The sequence below is a fragment of the Rattus norvegicus genome, chromosome X (genome assembly GCF_021556685.1).
Source record: "Rattus norvegicus strain SHRSP/BbbUtx chromosome X, alternate assembly SHRSP_T2T, whole genome shotgun sequence".
NCBI lineage: Eukaryota > Metazoa > Chordata > Mammalia > Rodentia > Muridae > Rattus > Rattus norvegicus.
In genome coordinates this window covers 20,359,400-20,367,040 of record NC_141554.1, presented here as the reverse complement: position 1 = coordinate 20,367,040, position 7,641 = coordinate 20,359,400, and the positions used below count along the sequence as shown (strand labels likewise).

General features: G+C 44.4%; 1 pseudogene; it reads left to right on the top strand.

Annotated features, from left to right (window-relative positions):
* The first annotated feature begins 222 nt into the window (after nucleotides 1–222).
* Nucleotides 223–783, top strand: Ube2n-ps6 (ubiquitin-conjugating enzyme E2N, pseudogene 6; annotated as a pseudogene).
* The last annotated feature ends 6,858 nt before the right edge of the window (nucleotides 784–7,641 follow it).

The window sequence follows — 7,641 nt, the reverse complement described above, 5'->3', positions numbered from 1 at the left end:
ACAACCTTGAAGGGATACATTTTTGTGGATGAAGATCGAGCCCTGGGAAGCTAAGTAATTGTTCTTTCTCACAGCAAAGCAAAAATTTCAACATCATGGCTTTAAATTGAACAACGCGTTCCTTCCATCCCTTTCTTGGTTTTATTTTAATTGACACACCGAGTAATGTGCTCCATGGAAACATCTTTATATGAGCAGAGTCCGAACTCAGGATCTGACAAGATGGCCGGCCTGCCTCGAAGGATCATCAAGGAAATCCAGCATTTGCTGGCAGAACCTGTTCTGAGAGCAATGCCCGTTTTTTCATGTGGTCGTTGCTGGCCCCCAGGATTTCCCCTTTGAGGGAGGGACTTTTTTTTTTAATTAACTTGAGTATTTCTTATATACATTTCGAGTGTTATTCCCTTTCCCGGTTTCCGGGCAAACATCCCCCTAATCCCTCCCCCTCCCCTTCTTTATGGGTGTTCCCCTCCCCATCCAGGACTTTTATTCCTTCCAGAAAAATACCCAATGGCAGAACATAAAGTATGTTTGATGACTCAAATTTATTATCTTGATTTAGACAAGTCGGGAAGCATATGTTTCCATATTTTGAAACGTACGTGGTCCCCAGCACCGCCGATCTGAACAGTTCTGCTATCAATCCAGGCTTGGTTAAGTGCTCGGAATCCAGATGATCCATTAGCAAATGAGGTTGCCGAGCAGTGGAAGAGCAACGAAGCCGGAGCCGTAGAAAAAGAGAGGGCACGGACTAGGAGGCTCCATGGCACAGATAATGTTTAAGTCGATCAGATCGTCAAGTGTGCATCACTTCTGTCCTGCCAAAACTTCTTTTTTCTTTGCTTTCAATGGACACAGTCTTCGAAATATTGCAGAATAAAAGCCGAGGTACCTTCACCTTTGGTGATCACATGCACAGCAGCAAATCTGTCTTGTCCTGATTCACTGTTGGAAAGCGAGAGCTGGAAGCATCACCCGGGTTGCTGAGAGATGCTGAGAAGCAGGACTCTCTGTTTCGACTCCATTCCCCATCACGGTCTAAGTACGAGGCATTGTGAATGAAGGTAGTTGTCAGGGTTGGCTGCGAGGGGCACGGGTGCTTTTATTTTATTTTTTAGTGGGAAAGTAGGTTTATTTCAATTTTATAGTCTCGTCCCCCTCCCCTCTCTTAGGGATCTAACGGCAGTGCTTTAGTGCAGCTAGCCAGGTTTTAGAATAAGCTCTCTAGAAAAGTCTAACATTAGACACTGTAGATGGACAAGCTTCATTGTCTGAACCAAAATGGGAACATTAGATAAACAGCACAGCCCTCACTAATAACACTGTGATGTTGCTGTCAAGTGGAGAGTCTCCGTCCCACCATGCCCAAAAGGTAAAAAAAATTATTGTGACCATTTTGCATGGTTTCTTTGGAAACTTCTGTAAAACTTGTGCTTTAGTAAAATATTTCTGTTATTCTGAAAAAAAGAAGCATCTTTATAATGCTGTGATTTTGATGATCTTCACCTCCTATTCCCCTTACCAATTATGCTTTACTCCTGCTCTTGACTCAGTTGATAAATGAGACTATAAAATATTAAACTACATTCACTCCCAGGATTCCAGCAGGAGGACAGGTAAACGTCCTCCACAGGATGCCTGCATTTTGAATCTCCTGGTTTCTCTAGTGTTTTTTTTTCTGTACACAGGGACATCTTGACCAGTACAAGGAAGAGAATGATTATGGACTAGAATATGTGCAACTCCTTGCCCGTCCGTCCTGTGTGTATCTATCCTCATGAAGCTGCTGCCTGGGCCTCCTCACCAGTTCCTCTTGTCTGACACCACACACCAAGACTGGCAGTAACTAACGGGAAGAAGCACATATTTTAGCTGGTGAGAAGTAGAACTTAAAGATGCAGAAACCGCAGTGTCATTTATGAATATGTCCCATTTATCTGCTGCCAGTTGTCTTGTAGCAGTTTCTTCTGAGATTGGGACATTCTATCTCCCAAAGAAACTCCTTATGACAAGAGGTAAACAACTCAAAATAGCTTTAGGAAGTCCCTGAAACTGACAGGACTCACTAAGCCCCTCCTTCCCAGAGTAAACTGTGCCACAGGCCCTACAATTATATTTAAAATTAGTAATGTTCACCGAGCAAGATGGAGGAGGAGCCAGGATTTCATACAGGGGCTCTGATGTCACATACTCCCCTGTATATTCCTCTTTAGTTCCACATATATTCTAACATTAGCAGCTAAAATACAGCATTTTCCTCACCTCAAGACCCTACAAACTTTAACTGAAATTTCACTCGCTACTGTCACATGCATGAGCTTTCAGCTTGTGATGGTTGACATTGCATTAAAGTTTACATTTACTGTGTTTGAGAGACCAAAAAGCAAAACAAGCCTCAAAGCTGTAAGCCCGATGTGTTGTACAGGGTAAGGTTTAAGTCCCATTGGGCGTACAGGTTGTATTCTCGTAACCCAGCTCCTTTTCACCCAGACATTGTTGACTATTCCTAAAATTGATCTTGTAAATTTGCTGTTCTTGAAAGATAATAGTTCATGAGACTAAGTGCTATTTCTGCCTTTGTAACCAAACTTGCTTACTCAGCTGAATGACTAGGATAACCTCAAGACATATATGCTGAAATGAGAATCTGCCTACCCATACACAAAACTCAATCATATTGTAGTTTTTCACTGTAAAAGCCTTGGGCTGCTGTGGCTAGGGGCTGCATCTTGGGAATGCTCTCCACTGCAGTCCCAGTGCCATGAGTATCTGGTATCAGCATTTAATAAAACCTATTCTTAATAAAATCTATTCATAGTCATGCTGAATCTCTGAGCGACCTCTGATCCCATAACCAGGTCTGAAGAAGAATCAGACCTGCCAACATGGTCTACCAATTGGGAAAACTTGGGTCCTCGCTTCAGGGTTCAAGTCTACCCATTTAGGAAATATGCCTCACTATAACCACTAAGTTTCATCAGTGAGGAGGAAATTGGTGAGGAGGGGAACATTGCCTCTATACCTGCATCATCCTGAGTGGACTTAGGGCACGTTAGAATTACAAAGAATGTGGGGGTGGCCTGTTTCCTAATTTGGAACTCTGCTCTGACTCCCCTTACTTTATTTCTATCCTACTCAGCTTCCAGAGGAGACAGCTCTGGACCCATAAAAATATCCAGAAATGGAGGGTTGAAGATGTAAGATAACAAGACAGAGTTCATTCAATCCAGAGAGCAATGTAGACAAGCTGTGTCTGTGACATGAGGTTGTCCACAAAGGCAAGCCTCGCTTACTGGTTAGAGTACCACCAGCACTTCTTGAGTTCTTGTGTGTTTTGTAAACTGCGTACTCAGTTGTGGTAGTTGAACAGGTACGGCCCCCATGCACCCATCTATTTGAATGGTTGGTCCATGGGAAGAGGCACTATTAGGAGCTGTGTTCTCTTTGGAGTGGGTGTGGCTTTGTTAGATAAAAAATGAGTTACCGTTGGGGTGATCTTTAAGGTTTCCTAGTGTCAGATTCTGCCCAGTGTGGACCCAGACCCTCCTCCTGGATGCCTGCAGATGAGAGTCTCCTCCAGCCTGTCTTCTGATCAAGATGCAAAACTCTCAGCTCCTCCAGCCACAGCTGCCAGCAGGCTGCCATGTTGTTCACCATAATGATAACGGACTGATCCTCTGAAACTATACAACAGACCCAACCAAATGTCCTTTCTAAAACATGCCTTGGTCATGATGTCTTTTCAGAGCAATAAAGCCCTACGTAAGACTCCCGTGTTGAGGCAAAGAGAGGAGCATCTTATACGGATAGTTTTGCTTCATTGAACAATTAATTTGAATACTGAAAAATAGCTAGAATTTTTGTTTTGGATGGTTTGGTGTTTTGTTGTCTTTTTTTAAGACAGTGAAACACTTTGGACTGTAAAAGCAGTTGAACTCTGTGAGCAGAGTTCAAGTAGGACCTTGGAACTCAGTACTTCTGAGAGTCATGGCTACTGTGGAAGCTTTGCACAAATGCAGCTGCTTCCTGCCAATGTCCTAAGAACTTACCTGGGGCTAAATTTAAAAGGAATGGACTGTGAAAGTCATTTCACGATAGGCTAATATTGAGTCTGCCACGCAATTATTAATAATCATTCTTATGCAGGTTTTCAATTAAAACTAGAAAAAAGGGCAGAACTGTCCCGCGCGGCCTCGCCAGCAAGAAAACACGCAGGGACATACGAATCCTTGCTGTAGCTAAAACGTTTATTGAATCTTACGGAGAGGCCCTGCGGCTTATATACACCCTAGCGTGGCACATCCACACCTGATTGGTTGCTTACCCATGATCTCATTAGGCACGCCCCGGAGTGGGCAAAGACCTGGCACGAAGGCACTCTTGCACATGCGCACACAGTTAACTTCCTGAAAGGAAGTTGGCTGGCGTGGCAGAGGCCAGCACCATCTTATAATGGTGAAAGCTATCCTGGCCTTCCACGTGGGGCGCAGTGGAAGGCAGCGCCATCTTGTGGTGGCGAATATTATTGTGGCCCTCTACACAGAACTACGTATAAAGTAGACACGGAGACCCCAAGAAGTTGGAGGTGCCAGTACAGTTACTATCTATTCAGTCCTGCTGAATACGGTGGATGAAACCAGCCCCAGAGGCAGAAACTATGCTATAGGCAGCCAAGCCGGAAGGGCAGAGCAGTGTGAGCCCTTAGCAAGCAGCCATGGGGACACAGGGTTGGCATTTGTCCTGCTGGGTCTCAGTGTTGCTTTGGTCCAAAATTTTCCTCACTATGTCCACATCCTTCTGTTGTGAAGGAGTAGTGCATATTCTGGGTCATTATGTGTCAGAAATATGTCATTTACTTTTTTCTTTTACAAGGAGTCACAATTAAGTGATTGCCTGGCCTCTCTGAAGAGATTGTGACATTTTCTATAATTAATAATTTTTACTTATTCATTTATATCATGCTCACTAACCCCCACCCTTCACCCCTACCACAATCATTTTGCCACCCCTCCCCTTCCTTTCTAAGTGCGTGGGGCTCCCTGGGTATTCCCGCTCCCTGGCACTTCCTAAACAATGTTATGGGGAAACTACAGGACTTTTAAAGTTAGACTAAATCCTGAAGAATACCTCTCTGTGCCCCCAGATAAGGCTGCCATCAAGACGCAGCCTAAGGCATCCACCAAGTCTGCCAGCATCAAGGCAAGAAAACCCCAGAGGGACCAGCTAGACATTACTTCCCCCACCCCAGCCCCAGACTAGATCCAGCACCCAGGCCCCCACTCCCTTCTCAGCTCCACTGAGGCTTCCAGCAGCGCCTGAGTGTCTGAGAGCCTGAGAACCAGATGGCCCCATCCTCTGGGGAGCCCTCTGGACACTCAAGCCAGATTTGGCTGTCCCCCCAGACCTCAGGCTGTGCTTCTTCACATCTGGAATTTCCTGGTGGCCTAACACCTGGGGCAAGCAAGGTCAACTCCCTGCAGCCTGCCTCCCTGAGTGGCCCTGCCCTATGGCAGAGCAGTCAAAGGCCCCCACAACCCTACAATGGTAAAGTCTGCTAGAAAATTATGTTTGTTTCTTTGGATGATATACTTACCCATTCTCCTGAAATGAGGACAAAGTTGCCCAACTATTTTGTCCGTTCTGTTTTCTGAAGGGGTTTTATATATGTTTTTCAACAAGGGAGTGAAACTGTTATTTATTTTTTTTGAGAACTCATATCTCTTTTTTATTACTTATTTATTTTCCATACTCTTTTTAAATTGGGTATTTCTTATTTACATTTCAAATGTTATTGTCTTTCCCCATTTCTGGTCCATCAGCCCCCTAACCCCTCCTGCTCTCCTTCAATATGGGTATTCCCATCCCCATCAACCCCCCTTACCTATCCCCCCAACAAACCCCTAAACTGACAGTTCAACCTTGGCAGGAAAGGGCTTGCCTTAAGGGGTTATATTTATTCTCGTAATTTAACATTTTTGTGTTAGTACGCGAACATCATGTCGCTGCTCTGTGCCCTAGATCTATATGGCCAACTGAGGCTACAGATTCACTCTGGGTAGGCCCTAATGGCCCACTCATGAAAGTCTTTTCTGACACCCTAAAACACCCTTACATTTGTAGGCAGGCATGGAAATCATCACTAGCAAACCTATTGGCAGTCTCTGGTGATTTCTGAGACTGTGTATTAGGGAGGGTCAATTATCTTAAAATTATTAACTAGGAAAGCAGGGATGACGCCTTTCAGAGCAGCCACTAGGGATGTGTCTTTCTCCCCCAGAACATATCGACAGGTATGAACTGCTAAAAGCTCGTAGAAATGCTATGCCTCAGGAAAACAGGTAAGGGACCCTGAAAGGTAAAATGCCCTGGAAGCCTGTTAAGCACCTGACTGGGAGGCTCCTAGGGTCTCCTGCCTGATAAGTCCTTCCATCCTCTTGATGGAGGCTCTTTAAAAGTATGTTCTAATATAGTTTGTCATTGAATACTGAAAAATAGCTAGAATTATTGTTTTCTATGGTTTGGTATTTTGTTGTTGTTTATTTAAGACAGTGAAACACTTTGGACTGTAAAAGCAGTTGAACTCTGTGAGCAGAGTTCAAGTAGGACCTTGGAACTCTGTACTTCTGAGAGTCGTGGCTACTGTGGAAGCCCAGTTCAAGAGGTCTCGGGAGGAAAAGTGTTAGTAACTGCTCTGGAGGCCATTACTATGCAATTTTGGCACAAATGAAGCTGCATTCTGCCAATGTACTAAGAAGTTACCTGGGGCTAAATATAAAAGTAATGGACTGTGAAAGTCATTTCAAGATAGGCTAATATTGAGTCTGCCACACGATTATTAATAATCATTCTTATGCAGGTTTTCAATAAAAACTAGAAAAAAGGGCAGAACTACATACAAAATGTGTAAGACAGGGAGAGTGTCAGGCTTAGTATTGTTACTGTCAATGCATGTGCTTGTGGCTGTCATTGTTGGAGACATTGATGCACTTACCCAAACACCTGACATGCACAGATCTAAGAATATGGTGCTCGTGAAGCCAGGCCCCATTCAGGCAAGCTTTTGTCTTCTGAAAAAAAGTGTCTGAAAAAATTCTGACACTATAAATTGACAACAGATAAAGCTGTTAAGGTGGCAAAAGGGAGCCAAGGTTCTCCCAGGCTGACAGCTGAACTTGGCACTATTGTCCTGATGGCTTTAAAGTCAAATAAACCTGGGAGAGTAAAGGGGTCAGGGATTTTTCCTTCGTAGTTTCAGAGAGCTACTGGGGTTAGGCAGTGTGTGACAGAGAAGTTCAGGTATGAGGGACCTGAGAGACATGGGCCCTAAGCAGCCCTTCCATGAAGCTGAGTAGACACGGAGACCCCAAGAAGTTGGAGGTGCCAGTACAGTTACTATCTAGTCAGTCCTGCTGAATACGGTGGATGAAACCAGCCCCAGAGGCAGAAACTATGCTATAGGCAGCCAAGCCGGAAGGGCAGAGCAGTGTGAGCCCTTAGCAAGCAGCCATGGGGACACAGGGTTGGCATTTGTCCTGCTGGGTCTCAGTGTTGCTTTGGTCCAAAATTTTCCTCACTATGTCCACATCCTTCTGTTTTGAAGGAGTAGTGCATATTCTGGGTCATTATGTGTCAGAAATATGT